Below are 24,440 nucleotides of genomic sequence, written 5' to 3' on the forward strand. Positions count from 1 at the left end.
ATCTCATCTGTTTGTTTAATGCTCACCAAGCCTTTCTTGCTATTCCATTAAGAGCCCCTGATAATTTTAGTTTCAAAAGGAGAATTCTATTTTCATCAGCTTTCTGGTTAGCTTGCAACTGGTCTGTTGTAATTATTGCTAACAGATCTGTGATCCTGAGAAGACAGGATCTGCTCCATAGTCTAGTCACTGGGGAGGAATGAAATGGCAATTTAAAAAAGCATCTTGTGGACATCAACAAGTTCTGGTTTAGGCTGCAAGTCCTGATGCATATGGAAAACATAAGGAGAGATGGAATGCAGTTGTTCATGTTCAGGAATCTGCACAGAATCATTCAGATTGGAGAAGAACTTTAAGGCCATCAGGCCTTACCATTACCTCAGCAGTGCCAAGTCCACTACTTCACCAGCTTTAGCCTTTTTTCCTGGAATTCCTCTCAGCTTCCCCAGTGCATCAGAAATTAAGGCAGAATTTCTTTATCTCAAATTAATGACAAACTTCTTCCCACTTAACTTGTTTTGAACTATAGAAGGTATTGCCCTTAACAGCTGGGTAGCAGGTGTGTTTGGCTGGAGTTGTGAGTGGCTGGATAAACCCATGGCAGGCGGCAGGAAATGTTCCTGGAAAGCACAGTATGAAGAGTGCAGTAAAGCCATGAACACAGTATGCAATAAGCACTGATGAGTGTCACCCCCGTTCCTAAATACTTGAGTTACCTGTTCAAACATGCAAACTCCTCAGGCTACTTCCCAGTGTTTTTCCTGTGTGCTGGGCCTCCCTTGTGTGCTTTTTCCTAAGTTCCTCTGTTCTTTAATGGTTCTCTGTGCCCTGAGCCTGTAGTTCCAGTGAATAGTAACTGGGAAGCTGCTGAAATTTTCAGGAGTAGCCTTTTTAGATATGTTTTAGTAAGTGTTTAACCCAGTATCTTGAAACTATGCAGAATTGTTCCCATGGGAACGTAGGGAAATACTCGTTTTAACTTCCTTATTCTTACTAACATGCTCATCCCAAAGCTGCCAGACTTCAGAATTGGGCTATATCCACAGCAAAAAGTATTCTTGTTAGAAGAAAACATCCCATGATCCTGGATCTTGGTTACTGACAGTCATGGTATTAAAGAGGAAAAATGTGTATACAATATTTCTGAGGTTACTGGAAGTTAGTACTGAGGTCCCAGCTGAAGCAAATGATAGTTAATAGGAATTTTATGGTACTCTGGCCAGAAAATGTGTGTCTGTGATTTACCATTTAAAATATATCCATGACACAGATTGGAAGATTTGTCTCATTTTAATGAGGGTTGTTCATGGGGAAAATCCTGATGCAAAAGCATGTCCTGCTTTTTGAGCTGAGTGTTGTCAGTCTTCATTGTGCCCTTGCTGTTTTCAGTCTGTGGAAGTGTGGGACCAAAGCCTGGCCCTGAGTGCTCCAGTGCTGCTGCTGCTTCCCTGAGTTTAACAAGGGCTTCAGAATTTGCCTCCCTTTAATGTGTCTGCCTAGCTGGCTGCCTTTCTTCCTTATTTAAATGGTAGTTTTCACTTCATAATATATTTCTGCTGCCAGCAGAGTAAAACTTGAATAACTCCCCCAATTTTGGGATACTTTATTTTTTTTATTTTAATAGATGGTGAATTTGCTACTCTGTGCATGAATGGCTCTCTGACTCTAATGAGTAGGGTCATGCTGTTTGCTTGGCAGAGTCAAGGAGTGAGTTTGCAATGGTGTTAATTTTATTAAAAAGGCCTTACAGAAGCAAAGTGAGAGCATGTGAGGGTGGAACTGCCATATACAGCCAGGGGGAAATCACAGAGACAGTGAATGGATTCAGCCAGCCTGGGCAAAATTATTGTCTCTATTAAAAGCAGTCATTGTTTCTAATAGCCATGGATTTAATTCTCCTCTTTGTGAGACCTGATTAAATAAATCACCAATAGTTAAAGGCATGTGAGGCAAGCAAGTTTATCATGTGAGTGCTTATATCTGCTCTGGGTGAGGAGATGCCACATCTCTGTCTCTGCCATCAGCTGCTAAGATCATATAGGTGTAAACAGGCAAAGCAAGAAGTTGGTAATTGGCCGTGGGTGGTTGCAAGGCTCAAGAAGAAAAGGATTATATTGCAAAAAAACCCTATATTTTGCAATTCTCGTTTTGAGGAAGTGTTGGAGACAATGCCATGGTTCAGAGAAAGTCTTAGCATGGCTGCCTGAGAAACACCTTATGTTTTTGTTGTGGGTGTGAATTCTCATCCCTCCTCACCTCTAGCTCCAACAAGTGGGTTAAATCAAAGCTGCAGCCTCTCCCCAGCTTCTCCATTTCACATTGCTCCGTGTATTGTGGATGCTGGAGCAAATTCTGCTCAGATTCTGGGCTCTAAAGGGGGTTATGTGGCTTGCCCCAGAAGTTAAAAGGAACAGAATGAGGACAAAAAATGAGGCAATGGAAATTGAAATATAAACACTGAATAGCCGCCTTCTTACCAGACATATTCATTTTAGATTGCAGCTCTGTGTCTGGCCTTTCCACTCTGCATCCCATTACCTTATCTACTGTCTGAGACAGTTCATCCTAAAACTTTTCTCATCCTGTCTTCTGAATTCCTTTCTGGGTACATGTGAGCCTTGGGGCAGTGTGTGATTTCTGGGGGACAGGAAAGCTGGTACCAAAGCAGAGCTGAAAAGGATGAGGTGTGTCTGGTCCCTTTCTCACCGTGACCCTTTTGTAGGAAAGACGTGGTTCTGAATGCTTTAGTGCCGCTTCCCTGGGACGTGGGATTATTTTAGATATTTCAGAATTAAGTACTTCAAAGTCAAATCTGCAGCTGAGTGCATGCATTAGAAACAAAATGCATCATTTCACAGATGTCACACTACTTTTAGTGGCTTCAGAACATGATTTTACAGCTTAAATGGAGGGGGGTAGAAAAGGAACAGCAAAAGGTAAATGCGTATTTCAGTTCTTATGTTTTTAAAGTAGAGGAACTCAGTTTTGGTAATTATGAAAGAAAAGACATGAAGTGTTATAATGGAGAAAAAGTAAAAAGAAGGAACACAATTTTTACTGCCTTTTCTGTTTCTTTTAGTACAGAACAATTAGCTTAAATATGCCATTTCAAAGCTTAAGAAGCTTTTATGTGGAAATGCTTGAGAGATTGTTACTGTATGCTGATGTGAAAAAAGGCATTTATTTTCATTTCAGCAGTTGAAAAGATAGTTTTCTGTGATGCCCTTCAAAAGGCAGTGTTTTGTTTTGCTTATATGAAATTGCAGTAAATCCTTGGCATAACTTACTCTTGTGAGTGGTATATTCACAGTAAATCATTTCCTGCAGCTGGCTGTCCTAGGGATCACAAAACTGTTTCAAGTTCTGCAGGTACCTAGTAGGCATTCCCAGTGGAAATGGAACATTGTGTACAAACACTGAATGTATTTAGAAAACAAGACTAATTCTCAATAATCTTTGCTGTGCAGATTGCTCTTTTGGTAAAATAACATCTAGGCTGTGTTAAACCTTGCTGCTGCTGTGCTGAGTTGCTTTGTGTTCAGTTTCTTACTTTATACTCTTAATTTCACAAAGGGCACTGGCAGACTCTTGATTTCTTGTCCAGGTGATTAATTTCACCCAGCTGCTGCATGCACAGAGACATTCCTGGCTTTAACCTCTTCATTTACTACCTGGGATTCCCAAGGACGGTGCAGTGCTGGCAGAAAGAAACGTGTGCTCACCTCATCTGTCCCAGTCTTAGGCTGGTGTGTAACGTGTTACTGGTGCAAATAATCCAGAATTCTGAGAGAAGACCCTGTATCTCATTCTGTTGCCCTGATAACCTCCAGCAAAAGACGGAGAGAGCAACAGGGAACAACAATTTTACAGTAATTCTGCCTCCAAGTAAGAATCAATGGGAAATGGCAGCAAAGTCTATGGGTACAGAGGTAACTTAAAACATGTGATTATTTCTTTTGACCTCAGTGAGAGGACTCCTGTCCTGTTTTATTAAATTATGTAAGTTATTACTCACTGAATTAAGACCTTGTGTGTTTCATTTTCACCTATCATGTTTTAGGGTTTTTTTTTCTCATTGTAGTAATGTGAACTGATGGTTTAAAAAATTGAATTGCTTCTTACAGGAGAAAAAAAGATAAAATGTGAAATAAATATTAATAGTGTGGCACAATAGTTAGAGTTGTTCTATGTCTAATGAATATGTAGCAGTTCTATTTTCTACTTAAACACAAAAATTGTCAGAATAGAATTAGTGTTATTTTTTTTTTTAAATGTGTTTATCTAGGGAATTAATTTCTCTAGAGAGTGCTATTAAAGGTTGTGCAGAGTGGAGAGGTCTATTTGAGTGTGTTGGTGATCTGTTTCTAGAGTTAGGAACATTTTTATTGAATCGTGTCCCATATCCCTGTGCCAGTTTTGTCTGTTTGTTGTACCATGGATACGAATTACTGGGAAGAGCACAGTCATACAATCCAAGCTGCTGTTCAGCCATCCTTTTCCATCAGTCGAAATAGGGAGTGTACATCTCCACTTTGATCCCCTGCCTTAAAAAATCCAAGTTGGTTCCTCAAAATTCTATAGAAACACCCCAGAACTGAGCCATCTTGCCACAGATGTTTAGGATTTCAGGAGATGAAATTTTGTGGAAGCAGAGCATGTTTCATGGGGGCAAAGACAGAAAAGTCCGCAGGATTACCTATCCCATGAATCTGCATTTTGATCTTGAACGCACCACACCAGAGAGGTTTTCCAAGGAATTGCATCTTGCAGAAGAGCAATCCAGCTGTTGGCTCACAGGAATAAAGCTCCCACCATTTCTCTGTGGAATTCTCAAAGTAATTGTGTGAACTCTCCACCTCTCCTTTGCTGAAGGAGTTCAGTGATTCTGTTTGACTCTCACATTCCAATTCCAAGCTCTTTGGTCAGCTCTCGAAATTCCTGCAGTTTTTCTGTGACTATACACACCAGATGAGATTCAGAGAGCATCTCTAAGGCTCCTTTTAAAACTTTCACCTGTTTAGTTTAGAAAAAAATAAGAGAATGCCTGGCAGCATCTCCTCTGTTTCAAACACAGACTTTTTGCTTTGTTCCTGCTGTGTTAGGTAAACCTGGCAATAGGAGAAGGCATCCCATGAATCTCTCCCTGTGTAAGAGAAACACACCTTTCTCCCATCGCTTCTGGAATTTGTGTGTGCTTGGGGGTTTTTTTTCAGAATTGGACAGCTTTTCCCAAGCCTTTCTGCTCCTTGCTACCTTGGAATCATTTATCTCTCACTGCAACAATGCACCGGTTTCGTAACTGGCCCGAGGCTATAAAGCAAAGTTACAGTCTAGGGATGCTGCTGACTGTGGTCTGGAAGGGAGAAAAAAAATTGGCCAGGAGCAATTAATTGTTGAGTGGCAGAAATACCTGAGAGGTCTTGGTAAATCAAGAAAAATGGCTGGTGTCTGAAAACACTGGTGTGGTACAAGGTTGCAAAAAAATGGGATTTGGCTTTCTGAGGTGTTTTTATAGCATTTGGCTTTGTTCTTTCTCACCAGTGTAACAGCACTCTCTGAAAAGTGGGATTATTGGTATCCAGTCACACTGTTGCAGGTTTTGGGAAGCTCAGTTGATACAGCATTTGTTTATTTTCTGGCAGACTTTTATGTATATGTAAATCCTTCAGTAAAATGCAATAGGTCGTCAGCAAAGCTGAAATTCAAACTTATTTTCTGGTGAATTTCTAGTGTACTTCTCAAGGAGCAGCTCTGGAGGAGTGAGGGTCCATTCCATGGGGTGCAGAGTGTGCTCATGAAGGTTGAGGCATTTTAAGGGAAGGGGCGGCTGGGAAGAAAAAGAAATCTTCAGCCTCTATGTTAGTGTATTTTATCCTTCAGTGAGAGAAATGTCTTTCAGTGTTTGTTTGGAGGTAAGGTCAACCCAGTGACTCTTCTATTATATATAACCCAAGCCACAGGCTTCATCTTCCATTCTGGAGATTTATTTGACTCAGAGAGACCAGTGAGGAGCTGCAGCCAAGGGAAGAAAACACTATTTCTCAAAACTGATGAAATACCACATGTGTGCCCACAATGGAAGAAATTTTAGGCTACAGTTACCTGAATTCATTTGCATAAAGGAATAAGAAACTTTCTGTTGTGTCAGCTTATTTCATTACCCAGGGTATTCTCTCCTTATGGGGGATTACTTTAATTACTGCAATAATTATAATTTAACCCCATTGCTGTCTGCATCCCTGTGTATGACTGCAGAGAGAGACCTGAGTCTTGCCTCTAAAATCTGTCTGTAGACTCCAGTGTGAGGAGCTGAATGGTGAATACAGAGAGCTTCAACCAAGCACAGCTGATCTTGTTATTTTAATGAATATGAAAATCTTCAGAAAGATAGTATTAAGAATTATTTGATAGAGGAAAAAAATATTTGTATTTTGAAATATTTTCTTTGGAAAATAAACTTGTCAGTAATCTCAGGGCTATCAGGGAACTTTTCCAAAGCAGGGATTAATGTATGTTTAGAGAGGAGGATTCTTAGACAAGCTGTTGAATATTCTGGTCAGTGGGTTCAGTGAGCTGCTCGGGCCTGGCTGCCAGCTCAGGAGTTGCTCCTCACAGGCTCCTGCTAAGTCAACAGGATTTAATTTGAGCTTGTGTTTCTGTCATGCCAACTTGGTCAGTTTGTTGGCTGCTCTGTCAAAGTTACAGCCTGGTGCATCAAAGCTTGAAAGCTGCCACACAGCTGGCTGAGTCCAAGTGATCAAAATTAACTCTAGGAAAGATGCATCGTATGAAGGAGAGCAAGATGTAGTAGGCATCAGGTATGCAGGGACAAAACGTGAGGAGGAGGGAATTTTTTTTGTTTTTTTGCTTTAAAACTCTGTTTTATTAGAATTTATTTGGATTTGATTTACTCAAACTTACATTAATCTATGCAGTCTATTGCAGGCTGAAGGCAGAATGAAAAGAAGCTGCAAATTCACAGAAATTCTCCAGGTCAGAACTGTTATTGCTAATTGCAGAACTTCAGTGTCATAAGGTTGTGTCATGCAAATGCATTTTTGAGAATTACTTAATATTTATCTGCTTTCACATCTGAAAGTTCTTCATCTGCCAAGTTATGCTTCACAGAGCATGAATCCAGGAAATGTAGATAATATTATGCTTTAATTTCATAAGCAAATGGTAGACTCAGGACTGTTGACTCGTGGTCACAAGGGTGTCAAGCAGGGCTTTATGGCAATTATTGAGGATTTTAGTTCACTTAGAATAGGATCTGGCTTGTGAATGAGACAGCATTAATGTGAAACATTAGAGTTCCTTCCCAGACAGTGTGTGTATCACAGCAGATGATGTTTTATCTCTGCATATGTTTCCCAGTTTAAATAGGAAGCTAGACAAATCATGAGGAGAAGAAATAAACACCCATGTTTATGGGTGTGAACTCTTAGCAGCAATTAAACTCAACAGATCACTTAGTCAATCTGAGATTAGCAGTTACCTGGATCATGGCTTGTTCCACCAAACTGAAATTCTGCTTGCCATGTAATTTAGGATTCATGTGCATGTGGTTATCGGAAATATAAACTGGTACCTTAGGGCAGGAAATGCAAAAAAATGTATAAAACTATTTTTTAATATTTCAGGGAGTAGTTTTATGTGCCTTAAAGCCTCCAGCTTGCATGTGATAAAGCCAAATTTGATCAAAACAACACGTGCAACCTCTCCTCACCCCTTAACTAATGGCAGAATATCTGCTTGTCCCTTCTTGTAATTAGATCAGTCTTAACCAGTTCTGCTCAAAATTGTCTGTGTAATGCCCAGATATTTCCTTTGACTTCACTGACATTATTGCAGATTTATACTTGTGTGATGTAGAGCAGAAATCTGCCCTGGAGAACGTGGAACCCCAAAGGCATTCATAAAAGCCATTTTTTAATAATAATACAAAACGAAGATGTTAGAGTTGAATGTCATTTGTCACTGTCTCCCATTTGCTTGTACCTAGTTATAAAGGAGGAATGCAGGACAGCTCTCCCATTAGCTGCTAGTTCAAACCTCGTTCAAAAAGAAAGCCCAATGCCCCCAGGGATCTCTTTTGAGCAGTGGGCTGATCTCTGCAGGTCGCTGTTCCGAGTCACTTTAAATCAGCCTGTCCTTTGGCTTTGCTGGTTGCCAGAACCTGTTATCTGCAATCCTGCTTAACTGGCAACTTTAAAATGTAATCGTGGATGTTATGTTCAAAGCACGGTGCTTTCTGAGAAGGGTTTTGCACTTTAACAAGTCGTCTTCTGATGCGGTGAACAATGACCTCTGACCTGCTTTGGGTAAAGCTAACATGGAAGGCTCTGGCATCCTTTAAATGTCCCAGCTAAATATACTTTTGTATTTCTGAGGTCAAAAATGCAGATGACATTTCAAAGTCTGGGTTTTACAATTTTCCTTACTCTCTAAGCAATTCCTTTTTCTCTGCACTACTGAAGGAGTTCAGGCGTAAGGGCTGTTCCTTTATTATGCCACATATTTGTATTGCACCTCTTACCTGGGGATATGAAAATAATTTGCAAATGTTAATTAAATGTTCCACCTCAGTTAAGTGGTAAGGCATTGACAGATTTTCTCTGGGAAAGAGTGAGTTAGGAGAGGGTTTGTGAACTGTGCAGGGTCCTGTGTGCCATCTCACTGACCTTAACCTCTCCTGACTGTTGCTTTGGTCTGAAGTGGTTTATGGCAAAAATACCTTCCCAGTGCTGGTAAAAAAAAAGCCCCTTTTTCATTTTGGGCTTCAGGAACACCATAACATAAATGGATTTATGCTTGTGGACTCAGTGTGGTGTAGCTGCTGGTGGATCCATGAGAAGGAGCAGCTCTTGGGCCAGCAGAGCTGTGGCTGAGCTTTGTGCCACGTTTGCTGTGCAAAGACTGCAGGTACAATGGAACCGTGCCTTCCCTCCCTCTCTGCTCCATCCCCAGATGCCTGCACAGCCTCCTTTCTCCTTGGGAAGGTGAGCTGCAGGGATGGAGACACCTGGGAGCAGCTGGGGCGAGGTGCCCTCAGCTCTGCAGCTGCAGAATCCAGGGAGAGTTTTCAAGCACTGGCAGCAAACTCAGCACATATAGTCCTGCCTCTGTGTGCTGGTGTGATGCTGGCTCTGAGAGTGCCTAATGAGCACTGAAAAATGGCCCATTTACACTGCTGCGTTTTCCAGCAGACTAAGGAAAACCTTATAATCAGCTCGTGATTAGCAGGTAGTAAATTCTGCTGAGCAGTTATTTAAATTAACCTATCTTGTACCTGCCTGAAGCAGCTCTGCTGTGGCACCGCTGCAGCCTGGGCTACCTTAGCAGAGGCTGCTGGCAGATTTCTGGGGTGGCAGGTTCCCAGGGTGGGAAGACACTGAGCAATTTCCTGCTCTGAAGAGGAAACAGGGACAAACTCTATCACCCAGCCCTTGCTTGTGCTGCTCTCACTACCCTGACTGAGCAGCTCATCCACAGCCTTGCACAGCCTGCATTTTGTGAAATGTTGAAGAACTATAGGAGCTGACATGCCCTGGAACATCAGGCTTGGTAAGAAAATGTTAAGAAATTATGGAAATGTGCTGGTGATGAAGGGTAAATCTTCATCAGGGGTTTCCCATCAGAGCCATCCCATCAGCAGCTGCAGATTCCACTCATCAGAAAATGGATCAGAAACTTCATGGCTGGAAATTTGCTCTTTGGTCCTTATCATCCTCATGGATGGTTCCTGATGGGATCTGATCTGAGGACCCTGAGGATCTTCTCCTGCCTTCTCCCTACCACAGACAGAGATTTAAAGCCTGGACCAAGTGTATCCATTATCCTGGGGGAAAAGCCAAAATTTCTTCTATATTCAATGCCTAGGTTGCAGGATTGTGTCTTCTGTTGTGTCTTCTGATTTAGACCCTGCAGATAATACCTGCAAACAGAGTTAAAAGGTCAGTTCAGGTCCTAACCTGTGGCTCCCTTAGCCCTGTCAGATGTTGTTGGAAGGTTATGTTGGGGGTTTTAAGCCAGTGCAGGAGGAAGGAGAGAGACGTCCAATAGTGTAGGAACTGCAGAAAGTAAAACTTGGATTTTTCACATGCTCATGAGCATGTTTGTGGTTTTGCAGCCAAGGGAGTTGTATCTCATGAAGTTCAGGTGATGAGTCTAGATTTTCTGGAAGATAAATTGTTTGATTTTCATTTTATGCAATATTAGAATGCAGCTAGACTGGGGAGTGTTCGTGCCTCTTCATAGATTGACCCTTGGATTGTACCTAACAGTACCATTACAGGAAAATCTCTTCTGTCAGTAACTACTCTATACTGGCCTAGTTTCCCCCCAGCAGCTGCACAGCATGGCACCAGCACTGTAATTCAAGTCTAAATTTATGGATGTCTGTTATAGTGCAAGTTGCACTCTCATGCACTGCTTGTTCTCAAACACGTTAAAGCAGTTAGAAGATAAAGGAATGGAGGGAAAGAAGGCACAGTAATGTAATAATAAGAGTGGAAAGCACATTTTCACGTCTAGTCATCTAAGAAAAAACATGTTAAAGGATTCTGAGAGAATGCTGAAAGCTTGGAGCTGTGGTACATGGCTCAGAAATTTTAGGGGGAAAATATTCATCCATGAAAACATTGCCTCCTTCTCACTCTGAAGGGCTGGTGAGCTCAGTCACAGTAGCAAGAGATAATCAGCTCTGTGTTCCTTCTGCATTCGGAATTGTAGTTGAAACCATCAATAACCTGGGATGCAAAGACAATGAGGGGCTTCAAGTGGTGGAGAACAAAAAGCTTTCTGAATACTTTTGAAAATCCCAGACATTAGCATCACAATCCTTTTACTGTCTGTTCCCATGCACTAATTATAGCTAACCTGCTTTGGCAGTAACTATCTTTGACCCTTTCAGGGTGAATTCTGTCCCAGGGATCCCCCCTCACTCCTCCCCCCTCTCCCCCAGCAGTTTCCTGGTGACCTCTGTAGTGGCAGTGTTAGTTCCATACCTCAGCATTTTCTTTTATAATGGGTTAGAGATCTCTGGTCTCTACTTCACCTCACTCTACTGTTTCTGTACACATTATTTTTTTCATTCCTTTTTTTTTTTTTTTTTTTTTTGTCCTTCACTGGCACTGTGATTTGACTCTGTTTTTGAGAGGTTTTTGGTTTGTTTTTGCTGTGGTAAGGGCCCAAACAGCTGGATTTCTCCTTTCCTCTATCCCTTTGTATTGTCTATTTTTCCTTACACCTTAATGAGCACCACACTCCCTAGGTTTTCCTGTACAATGCAGGTTAATCAACAGGGATTCTCCAGAATTTTCTTAAATTATCCTGCCCTTAGCTGTATTACTTACTGCTTTTTCTTTCTCTTCATTGTCAGCTCCAAAACATGAAACTGGACTTCATTTGTGATAAACAATACACAAATAGAGGGAGAGATTCTATGCCAAAGAAACTGAAACTTGGGAGATGAAGGATGGGAGGAAAGATGGGGCCCAATGTGGTGAGTGGTGCCCAGGAAATCTCCTTTTAACACCATGTTCTGAATCACAGCACTCCAGTCCCTGAGGAGTTAAAACAAAAGTAATAATATGTGTGAGGGGGAAAATATATTCCTAGAGATGTCTTCCAATATACACTCATGTACCTGGGAAAATGAGAGAATGAAGACAAGGCAATATTCTCTATTCAAAGTGATTTTTCCCCTGGTTCTTTATTCGTGTCTCTCAGTATTCATTCTTCTCTTTGTCTCACCCTGACCTATGATCATATAACAGTAAGAGCCTGCTGTGGACCAGAATTCCAAAGCATTAGATGATGGATCAGCTCAGAGCCAGAGGGCTCACAGGGCAATAGGCAGGGGCAGAGGAACAGGACGAGCCTTTGGGATGAGCAGGAGTGGGGAAAGCTCACAGCAGCAGGGTCACAGAAAGGGACTACAGGGTCTAGACAGGCATAGGAGTACTGTTCATTAAAGGTATTGCTTATAAAATAATTTTCAAGGTAGGGATGTGGTCTGGCTGTCTGTCAGACCCACTGAAGGGAGAGCATCCAGGCCCAGAGATAAGCATTGAGGCACACAGAGGTCCTCAACAGCATCTCACAGTGACCTTCTTTTCCCTTTACCTCCCTCCCAGACCTGGAGAGAAAAATGAACATCCTCCAAAAAATATACTGAAGGACTGATTAAAGAAATACTATTTCTGCTTTTTTCATTGTTTTCTTCATTTCTGTAAAATCATTTGTTTTCAGTTCTCTCTTGCCAGGCTCAATACATTTCAGGTACTCCTGTTGCCTTCTAAATGCTGTTGTTTCTAAGCTCCTCCCTTCCCTTGTGTCTCTTACCAGCTCTCTCTCCAGCATCTACCTCTTTCCAGTCTCACTTTCCCTTCTTTGAATCACTTTCTGAGAGTCTCATGTGTGCCTTTTTCCTCTCTGCAGACTGGGGGAGGTGGGGGCAGCTTTCTTTAAGTGAAAGGAATGTCTGTGGGCATGTACCTTAACTCTGTGAACAACAGAAGAAATGGAATTGTCATTTATGAGGTTCCTGAGCTGAACTGATGCGAGGTACTTTGCCATGTAAGGGTGTTACAGAGAGCTGTACTCTAAAATTTTGAGTTAGAGATGTCAGCAGTGGTTACCAGGGAAACTTCTAAAATTACACTGGCAGTGTCTCTGCTCAAATACTGTATCAGATCTTGGGAAAATGGCACCGAGTGAGCAGGCAGAGATAGATTGGGAAAGTGTCACTGTGTAAGACTCAAGGATGCTTTACCTACACATACAATAAAAATGTAAAGCTTTGTGGTGATGTAGGGTCTCCAGCTCTGCAGTCCTAAACTAGGAAAATATCATGACTGAAATAAAAAACAGTTTTCTTAAAACGTCGATCAGACAATAGATTTCACAGGTTTGTAGTTAACCTCCATTTTGGATTTTGTTTTTAAACACTAAAAAAAAGAAGAGTTGCTTCTAAGAGATAATTCACAAAAATGGTAACTTACAACTAGAAACTAATGGGAGAAGACACCCTGTACTCTGCCACCCCAAGGCCCAAACAAAGCAAGAGAGTAGATGGATTCATGCATATTTCATATTCATGCAAATACATGCTAATTAGAAATAACATTTAGGATTTAAGCAACTGTCAGAAACCCATAAAAGGCAAAGTTACAATTGCAGGCTCTTTACCTGAATTTGGTTTTACCTTCTCTATCTGAGTTGGTCTGAGCCACAAGCTGCTAGAGATTGGGATAGGACTTTGTATGGGTTTGAAAACAAAACCAGTGAGAGACTCCAAGTCAGAAATACAATTTAATAGGAAAACAAAATACAAACAATAGTACAAAATAAAACCACTGACAGAGTCAGAACACAGGCTGACACCTCACCAGTTAGGGTGGTGGTAGCAGCCCAGATGAAGTGTTCTTGTTGAAGTAGTGATCCTGTAGAAAGGTCTGGTAGTTCTTGTCCTCAGGAACAAGGTAAGGGCTGCCTTGGTGTTTCAAATCTCAGTTTTTATTTAGGTAGGAAATGTTTGGCTCCTCCCCCTGGGTGGAGCATCTCACAATGGATGATGTAATTTTGTCAGTCATGCACTGGGACTCAATGGCCCATTAACAGGAGATCTCTCCCACAGAGGTCAGGATCACTGCCCCACCTGGTTTTAACAGATGGTGATACATTGTTACATTGTAACCTAGGACATACTTTAATCACTCCCTGCTTTCCCTGTGCTGCTTTTCTTTCTTGGTTACTCACTGGAGGATGCCAAAGGTCATTTATTGGGTTTGATGGTCGTGGGTCTGACCTGACACAGCTGGCTTATGTAGGGACAAACATCTGTCCTTCCTGGAGCTGTCAGTTCACTGCTCCTTGGAAGGACCTGTTATCCTCTGCCTGTGCTCCTATGGGCCTAATGGGATTTAAGGGGATGACTTCTGCCTCTTCCATGCAAGTGCTCCAGGAACAGAATCCAAACACATGAGGGATGTACAGAGGAATGTGGCACATGGGCAGCCAGTGCCAGGTAACTTCTCCCAATCTCAGAGCCTGGGAATGTGCTGCTGTGAGGGGCTGATTGCTATGCTGAATCCAAACCAGAAAGAGTGTAAGTAATTAATCATCATATGATTAATCAAAAGCTCATCGTGCTCTGGATGTTATGCATGAAACAAAAAAAAAAAAAAAAAAAAGAAAGAGCCTTAAGTAGCAAACTCTCCTGGGGCTGTAAGGGAGATGTTGGAGCTGCTGCAGTGTGGAGAGCAGTGGGGCTGTGCTGGGATGTGGATGCTGCCCTGGCTCACAGAGCTGTGTGGGAGTAGATGGTTTCTCTCTTAATGTGGACACCCTCAAATAGGAAAGTGACTTTTTTTGACACTTAGTAATAATTGAAGATAATATTACTTTAAAATATTAGTAAAAGATCAAGCTCTATTTTAATTTTGTCTGCACGGAATTGTTGGGGTTTAGGCTTTGGTGTGGCAGGATCTGCAGGCAGAGAATGCTCATGGCTGCAGAGCTGGTGGGAGGGTGGCTCTGAAGGCGAGTGGTGAGGGAATGTGAAAGTACCTGGTTGTTGTTGTTGAGGAGCCACCTCAGGACTATATTTTGACCTCCATATCTTGTTGATGCCGTTTCTTTATGTTTCTTATTGTTTCACCGGGAATACATTTTTTATTCTTGATGTGAAAAGCCAGTGTCCTGGAAACTTCAGCATTTTGAGTCATGTCTGTGCTGAAGGGGTGTTACAGTCTTTTTTTTCCTCTCTGTAGCAGAAAGCCACTAATGATGCAGCCTCTCCTTTCCTGAGGAGCAGAGCTGACACACAGATCAGCACTTCTGAGGAGCTGTGGGAACATTTAATGAGATGTACAGAGCTGGCCACAGCTTGCAGCTGCCAGCCTGTGAGGAAGGGGCAGCTCCTGCAGCCCCTCTGGGCTGGCTCTGCTTTGCTGGGTGGAGTGGGCAGAGCTGCCCATCCCTGCCCGACCTGACTCCACACTTCCCTGACCCACCACTGCCCATGGTGTCTCCTTCCTTATCTGAAGGGCACAGACAGTGGAAATGAAACGTTCATTTTCCTCTGAAAAGCAAAGCTGCACTTTAGAAAAAGAAGAATATTTTTCCCAGCTCCTCAGAAAAGCCTGCAGGAAATGTAGGGCTTTTCAGCATCACAGGCATTTTTTTTCTCACTCATAAATTATATTTTAGGTATAATTATTTGCAGTACTCTAGTGTAGACAATAACCACACAAAGCTATTTCATGAAAACTTGGAGCTCTTAATTTAAATCCTACAAAAGTTCTTTAATCTTCAGAAAGATGTAGAGAAAAGCTGGAAAAAAAAAGTATGTGAGTATATAAGATATTCCTGTTTCTTTAGGGTAATATTTAATGATCAGTCAGTGACTGAGTTTACATACATTAAATATTTATTTTTCTTCTGTAGAGCTGAATGGGGGAATGTGCTCACTTTCCTGCCAGATCACTAATTGGGTAAGTGTGGCTGCTCAGGGTATTTTTGAAGCAGCAGTTCTAGCTGTGGTACTTGTCTCATTAAGGATTTTACTTGTTTGTATTCCAGAAGTCACGAATTCTCCAGCTGGGGTTGGGGCTTTGATAAATTGTCATTTCTTATGCTTGAAATAAAACTTTATTGCCTCTGAGTAATAGAAATTGTCAGATTGCATTTTTGTATTTTTTAATATGTGTTTTTAATGTTTTTACAGCACACATTTCTATTCATTCTCAGTGTTTGCCAAATCATGACTTTACTGAAATCAGTGGGTTTCTACTGGTTGATCTAACTGCAGAAACAAGGCTACTCACACGTGGGATGTGTGAGATTTCTTACTGCTCCTCTATGTCTTCAGTCTCAGATTTCTGGTGGGAGGCTTTTCTCAGACCTCTTGCTGTCCTCAAACCAGGACCTTCCCTCTGGCAGACACGAAGCAGCCTTGGCTTCTCCTCAGGAGAGCAGCACCCAGGAGGGGGCTGGCAGCCAGGCCAGTGAATCCTTTCTACCTCCTGCTCTGGGGTTTCTGGTGCCAGCACCAATCTCCAGTCCCTGTCTCACCTGTCCCTGATGCCAGCACCAATCTCCAGTCCTTGTCTCACCTGTCCCTGATGTGTTTCTGGGGACTCCTCGTTGTGAATCTGGCCCCAGACAGAGCCTCCTCCACCACTGAGGGCAGCAGGATCAGCAGCTTTGGCAGTGCTCAGTGTTTGTTGGAGAAGGCAGACCGAGCTGTAGGAGCTGACCCTACTGAAGCTGTATTTTAGGTCATCCCATGTTCCCTCTGGGCTGGTTTTCCCCTTCCACAGGACAAGGATTCCCTTCCCTTCCCTTCCCTTCCCTTCCCTTCCCTTTCCTTCCCTTCCCTTCCCTTCCCTTCCCTTCCCTTCCCTTCCCTTCCCTTCCCTTCCCTTCCCTTCCCTTCCCTTCCCTTCCCTTCCCTTCCCTTCCCTTCCCTTCCCTTCCCTTCCCTTCCCTTCCCTTCCCTTCCCTTCCCTTCCCTTCCCTTCCCTTCCCTTCCCGCTTCCTTACCCCTGAGCCCAGCTGTGATGCTGGCAGCTTCATTTGTTTGCTGTCCCCTCTTTCTACACTCTGAGTTGTTTTTTTCCAGGAGAGCCCTTCCCAGGAGCTCTCTCCTATGTCAGAGCTGAGCTGTGCCATTGTAGCCCAGCTAAAGGAGCTGAGCTGGCACAAGGTGTGCAGGGAAGGATCCTCCTGCCCAGGAGCATCTGGGCTCAGCAAATGAGTCACAGGGTTCTTCTCAGGAGAGCAATTTTGTCTGCTGTTCATTTTATCTTCTTCCCCAGCTTCGTTTTGGGAGTCTAAGAAACGCTTTAAACTCTTTTATCAGCTTTTGGGTGGAAAATAACATTCAAATAGAGTATAGGTGCTCAATCTCCCACTTGTTTGCAAAAAGCCCTGGTATACTGAAATACTGCACTCTTCCAAGAAGAATATTTATTTACTCTCTTTTACCCTTTAATTGGGCATCATTTTCTGCCCTGAATGTTATTGCATAGTGTAAGTATCACTTTAAAAATGAAATTTATGTTGAGTCTTTAAAAGATTGTTTCCTAATGGAGTTTTAAATACAGATAACTGAACACATGGCATGTGAAGGCTTTTTCTGGTTGTTGTTGTTGTACTTTGGTTATTCTTGATTGTTTGCTTAGTTATGACTGGCTCTTTTTCTTGGCACATTAAAGATATTTATACATGGAACACTCTAAGGAGGCCTCATAGCCAAAATATTTGACATTACAAATGGTCAGAGCAAAAATTCTTAGAGCTCAGCTTAGAGTTACATCAATGAAATCCACAGCTGATCGTTTCTAAGGTCGCATTGTGCAGGTTTATTTATCTCTTTGTAGCCCGTGAGCAGTCTAGTTAATACTGCTTTTATATGGAAAAAAAAAAAAATTCCACACAGTTTCTTTGGAACTTTAATCTTTAAAAATATTTAGTATTTATGCTATCAAAGTGAAAACTTCCTTAAGGTAATGACAATGAAACAATTCAAAATACTCTTGCAAGAAGTGAGCTGCCAGCCTGGTGGTATCGTTTTCTGCCCATCCCCCTGCTCCTCTCTTGACTTACCTGCCCTGCAGCTTTTATCTCATATGAGTCTCTCTCCTGCCTGTAAGGTTGTATGTAATACTTTCTTTATGAAACAAAGGTTATTTGTAGAGTGGTTTTGGTGGGTTTTTTTGCTAAAAAATTTAATTTATCTGAGCCAATTTATCTGAGCCATTCCACTCTTAGTGTCAGCCTTAAAAGCAAGATTTTTCCTTTACAGCCACATCCACTTAGATACACAGTAATGTATGTCCTATCATTATTGTAATTATTTATGAGATATTACAGAATAGGGAAAAACCAAATTGTGTTGTTGCTTTAATTTGTTTGTTACATCATTTCAGTGTGGTAAGATCCATAATAAGGGAAACCCAGTCTCAGTGTGTTCTGTTCTAGAATAATTTCCTGATTTCATTGGTTTCTATAAATAAGTTTAAAGCTAAAGTAGACGTTCGTGTATCTACTGTCATTAACAGGGTTTTTTAATGCCTAAGTTATGAAATGGGTGTCACTTAAGGTAATTTTTTTAGTAGACAGTGGTATCAGTGGAGGTACCTGCAGGAAAGCTGTGAACCATTCCTGCAGAAGATTTTTTTTCTCTTCAGATATTAAATATATTTTCTGAGCTTGAGTAGTCGATTTATTTAGGTTGAATCTGGTGATTTTATGCTGATTTATGTATCTACATTTAATGTGAACTGATGTAAAATTTATCATTACTTTACACAAATAGATAAATAGATGCAGATATATACAATGAAATGAACCACTAATGGATTAATACAGTGTTTCATCATGAAAAATTATACAGAAAACTCTGGATGCCCTGAAACAAAATATTTAAGGACAGAGATCAAAATTGTCCTCGGCATCCAGATGCCAACAAGGCAAATTTCACAGTAGCTGGGACAAAGTAGCACTGCAAACCAAGGTACAATGGGATCATTTTTACTGTTAGAATGAACCAGAGAAACTCTAGTTGGGCTTTAACTTCTGAGTGCTTTTTTTTTTCTTTTTCTTTTTTTTTTCCTTTGAGAATTGCAATCTTTTATTTGATAAAGCCCACGGGTATCATGCCCAACTTCAGTGTGTGCTACAGAAACTGTTGTCAAGACAGTGGAGTGAACACAAAATGCAGCTTGCAGTGTGTTTGTAAATTCTGGGCAGTAAGTGATGTTTCAGCTCCTGGAGCAGCGTTGCCAGTGGGGAGGGTAGAGAGGTGTCATCTATTTAAGAGTTTAGAGCAATAGACAGAAAAATAGAGGAGATCTGAGGCCAGGCAGCTTTTCCAGTCCTCTTCCCTTTATCAGCCTGCCTATCCCTCATCTGTGAGATTTCACACTGAAGAAAAAGCAAAGACTGAAGAGCCTTGATGTGTTCTATAGCTGAGCAGTGTGCATTCAGACAAGTGTTCACAGGGAGCCACAGGTGGGTGGTTCCATGCAGAAGGCTGCAAATCTGAGAGCAGAATGAGACCTTATTTCTTCAGTGAAGTAGGTATTAACTCATAATAACGAAAAAGAAAGAAGAGCTGAACCAATTCTACTCTGCAAAGAGAAAATGAAATGTATATTATAAAATCTCTGAGTCCTGCTGCTTTTGCCCAGTTCTACCATCATAACCTGCAACCTAAGGCAGGTACCTTTCCCTAACAGAATAGCTTTCCTTTCTTTTTCTTAGAAATATTCACCACTTAGACCTCTTGTTGTTTTAGGGAAAAAGTGTTGTTTTATTCTATGTGACTTTTGTAGAAGGTAGCATTTAAAGTAGATGAAATCCAAGTTTCCCTCTTTTTGTTATTTTAATGTTTCGTCAGGAAATGTTAATGCTCCTGTGCCATTGCTTAATGGTTTTGCCTGTTTCTACAGAGGTCAGAAAGAACTACATTTCCTTCCATTTTTAGAACTTGCTTTTGTATCCCCTGTGTATTATCTCAAATTATTGCATATAATTTTCATTCTTTTTTTGGCTTGTGCTCTTCCTGAAAGCAATGTTCTCTATTGCACGTTGCTCTCTAATCTTCTTAAGTCATCATTTCACTTGCACTGTAAATAGAAATCCATTTGTGTAATTAATGATTTTGTTATTATAGGAACTTTTTTTTTCCTTTAATTTAATTTCTCTTGTGCATAGCTGTCAAACATGCTATCTTTAGCTCAGAACTATCCAGCAGAGTGTGTTTAGGGGCCTCTTTCTTGCTGGAGAAAAAGTTTAAGCTTTCAGGTAAGAAGCTACGTTTTTGACCTCATGATTTTGAGAAAGGCTCTTCTCTAAGCAGAAATCAAACAGCTGAGCAGCAGAGTTTGCCCAAGTCAACATCTCTGAGGAAACATGAAATTCCCAGTCCTATTGTTCCGATTTAGGAGTTCATTCCCAAATCTCATGTATAGATCAGCAATCTGTTGAGTCTCTTCTTCCAAGTGCAGGGAAGTGCTAAGATGCAAAGCTCGTGAGTGAGGGGAAGAAGTGCAGAGGGAATCAGTGAAAGAAAAGAGAAGAGATGGAAGAGACTGCAGAAAAGCAAAAGGTAATAATAGCAGACATAAAAAAGTAAATTAGTTATGCTCAATGGGAGAAAAAAAGAGTGGAAAACTCATGCCCTCAGGATGTGCTCAAAATTATGAGAGTATCTCTGAATTCAGAATTGTTTATGTTTGACTTTCACTCTTCATGTCAGTCTTCTCCTGATAAGAGAGTGGGTTTTGCTGCAGGCAAATGAGCCTCAAGCACCATCAGTTCTTGTAGCACATGGACTTTCTCCAAACATGGGATCTTTGTCTTTGGAAGAACAACCCAGCTGTGCTGCTTAATAAGAGGAAACATGCACAGTCTACTTCAAGCTTTTTTCTGCTTTAGCCATATCTAAAGCAATCTAGAATATCCCTAAACTGAGGTGGGAAAAGATGAAAGTAATTCCAGCTTTACTCTAAAACTGTTCATTGATAGGTTTTCATTTTCAGCAAGATGGAAAAAGTCTCCTTACTCCTTTTTAAACAGAAAAATAGTTTCAGGAAATGCAATTTTGAATTCTCTTCTTGCTGTCAGGAAAACCTATCTGTGGTTTTCTCTTGTGTTGGTCCCAGAACTGATTGAAATGCATGCATTTGTCAGTGCATTGATATTTAATTTCTTTAGAGTCCTCATATCTGAATTTGATATTTTGTATTAAAAAGGAATTACCCCCGACCCTTCATTATTATGAAAAACCAGAAACCGAGAGATGTCAGACACTGAGGTAACCATATTCTTTTATGACCCTGTCTTGCCCTTTATAAAAGCCAGCTTAAGTTGGTTAGAAATGCCTGTGATTGCTCATCTTTTCTAGTCATTACTTCCTGCATACACATAGCAGAAGAAAAGTCTTGTGCCAAAGAAGATTAATGAAAATCTACATTACACTTCATTCAAAGCATCTGCCTGCTTTGGAAGTCATGCACTGGCACACATACTAATTAGAGCAGAACAAAATGTGCCTTTTTAAAATTCTTTTGGGGAAGAAATTGAAAACCAAGAAGCTATTTTCTTCCTAATTTTTTTAAATGGTCACACCAGCTGTGCACATTAAATATCTCATATGCAATGTGCATTTTGTAACTGAGACTGCTGCAGGGGTTAAATTAATAATTTTGCTTTCTCAGAAAAAGCACGACATAACAATCATCCTTGAAGAGGGAGAAATCTGCTTTTCTACAAAGGAAAAAGTCAAAATTATCTCTAAAAATATATCCTTGAAAGAATGGCCTGATGCTCTGTGCACAGTGCTGTGTGCTGGCTGCTGACTAAAGGGGAAAACAGATGGTGTATGGTGACTGATTTTACAGTGGGAATAAAGCACAGGTAATTGTATGCCTGCTAACAGAGAAGTGTTGAGGAGTTTCCTGGAACTGTGGAATGAAGTGTGCAGTACCACATGTGATCCATGTTGATGCTGAAGAGATTTTCCTGCCTCGTGGCTGTGAAGGAACAGGCGAGGAGGAAAATTGATCCATGAGAAAGTGAAGTTGTTCTCCCAGTGCAGGTGTTGCACTGGGGCAAATATTCCCTGTCCCTTTTTGTGCCTGTTGGCTTCATGTTTTTCCCAGTGACAGCTGAATGCAGCATATCCAGCCTGTTCTGGGCATGGCCCTGGCCTGGAAAATCCCTTTGCTATGGGGACCAGGACCCAGGAGGTGCAGGGGAATTGTTGCCATGGAGCATCACAGTCCACAAGGGGAAGTCAGAAGAGTTCCTTGGAATTTAGAAGATCACCTAGTTGTGCTCTTGTCATCAAGGAAAGGATTTCAGACGCTAGAGAAGAAGGGGTGATTCTAATTTAACATTCAGGAAAAGATTTTGGAATTGACCGCCAAATGTATATATTAAAAAAACCCAAAAAGAGCAAACAACCACCACCACCACCAAAAAAAAAAAAAAACACTAAAACCCCTCCATCAAACCCCTACCAAACCAACAAAAGAGTAGCATAAATGCACTTCCAGAAGATGAATGTGCTTGGAAGAAAGAAAATTTTACACATCTCTTCATCTAGCTTGCTACATGACAGAATAGCATCCTTCAGTCTGTCAAGTTTTTGCCATCAAAAGGATATGAAATTCAAAGAAATGTGTTCTTTATACATTATTCAGTGTAGCTTTCTAGTTGCATACTTTGTAAATAGTATTTTTGGGGGCTTTGAAATGATGAGAAGACAGGGGATGGCCAGTTTTCATTAGACTACCTTACAATTTTCAGAGGAACACAAAATAATTCTCTAGTGCTATAGAAAATGGGATAGTGCATGAGGAACACAATCACCCATTTTTTCCTAAATAAACTACAGGGAAAAGACCCTTCTGTCAGTGAAATGTAGTTCAAGTGAAAAATCAGAGTACATTAGCTATGTGGCTCCAATTTTGTATGTAAATTGCCTTCCCACACCCTCTCAGTATTAGTGCTTTGGTGACAAGCAAAGAATGTAATTCTGTTTTGAGCTTTTTATCTGATGATAAGTCTCTGTTCTCACTGCTCCCTAACTTGTCACCACTGTGGTGAGATCAATTGCATCTTAAGTGCTTCAAGTCATAAGATATTTAGCATATATTCATTAAAATTCTGTATTTTCCTCCATTAATATTTTTAAAAGAACTCCCTAAGGTTTTGGGTTCCCCTTGGTGTTAAAGCTTAATTTTCAAGGACTTGTTTCAATAAATTGTTAAGAATATTTGCTTAACATTAATTTCTTTTGTCAAAGGGAGATCATTGCTTTTCTTCAATTCTATTGAGCTTGAGTGCTCAAGGAGGCATCCAGCAGACAGTGTTACACTTCAGCAAATTGTCCTGCAAGATTTTATATTGAAAAACGGGGATTGATTCCACCTCAAAAATTCATGACATAGATATATGTCTGCAGTTTAGAAAACCTGGGCTCAGAAAATAAAAACCTGAGAGCTTGGGTTGTCCATCTTAGTGAAGTCAAGTCAGAGGAATGTTAATATTGATAGCCATGAAGGAATTGTGGGGAAGAGGAGTAAATGCCAGGGAATGTCAGAAAGTATTGGAGGCACAACAGATCACAACCCTGGCCACTTGCCCCAGGTACACCCGGGGTGGAAATGAGACACTTTTTAGTGATTAGAAGACTTTGGCTTTGCAAATAGATTTATAATGGCAGTAGCAAGAGGCAACTGCCCCAGCAGATGTCAGAGTGGCTGGTGGTGAATGGGTATTGGGGGGTTTGGGGCATTTCTCCTGCAGGTACAGGCAGCCTGGGCTGAGACTCACCAGCCCTGTTCAGTCCTCAGTCTCCAGAAGCTTTGGATCTCATGAAACTGCCAAAATCAAAGCTTTATGCTGGGGAAGGCAGGTCCTGAATTTCGGTGATGTGGTATTTGCAGAGTTCAGGTTCTGTCACAAACTGTCTGCTGTCTTGCAGAATAAAGAGGAAAAGAAGGAGAGAAAAAAAATTTGTTTGTAATAACTGCCAACACAAGGATTCTAAAATGATGCTAAGATAATTTATAGCTTCCTGCATCATATCTTCATTTCCTCAGCTGTCATTTCCCTCCAATACAAATAAGCTGTCCCAGTAACCCTGCTGGTAACCAGCACTGTGGTGATACGTGATCAAAATATATTTAAGTCTAAGAAGAGAAACATTTGACTGACACATGTTCAGGTGTAAATTCAGTGTTTCTTTTAATGATGCTCAAGCTTTGAAAGAAAGAAGCTGCTCTGAAGGGAAGACTTAACAACAGCATCTTTGATTCCTGTATTGCTTGGCTGGGCTTGCAGGCAGCCATCCTTTCAAGATGAAAAATTAGATTTTATAGTGTATAGAGACACTTTTAAGGCTCTTTAGGGTGCAGTATGGAATTAGCCTCCCCCTCCTTTCCCCCAAATGCTGTCATGTCATGAGACACAATGAAGTTTATGAATAAACAAGTACAGCATCAAAATGAAAACCAGTGCATAGTCCAAAGAGATGGAGCAAGGCAGGAGTTTGTTGATCAGGGTCAGGCAGGAGGTGTGTGAAAGTAACCAGGGGCTGCTTTATCACTGTGATCTACTTAAAATGACAACGAGTGAAGAAATTCCGGGAATGGGCTGACAAAGTCTTCCTTCAGAACTGGAAAGCAGCATCCTATCACAGCAGGCACACCCTCAGAGAGAGTAGCAGGGCTTTGAACACCGATATTATCTTCTATATTAAACTCTCACACTGCAGCGGAGAAAGGGACACAAGCAATACCACAGAAGTGCCTGATAGTAAGAGAGCAGCAAAAGCATTTAGTGGAACTAAGTCTGGCATGGACTGTAGATAATGCTAATAATGTGTATTAGGTTGTGCTCTTATCTCTGTCCTCTTT

The sequence above is a fragment of the Sturnus vulgaris genome, chromosome 8, assembly GCF_052056855.1.
Source record: "Sturnus vulgaris isolate bStuVul1 chromosome 8, bStuVul1.hap1, whole genome shotgun sequence".
In the NCBI taxonomy this organism is placed as follows: domain Eukaryota; kingdom Metazoa; phylum Chordata; class Aves; order Passeriformes; family Sturnidae; genus Sturnus; species Sturnus vulgaris.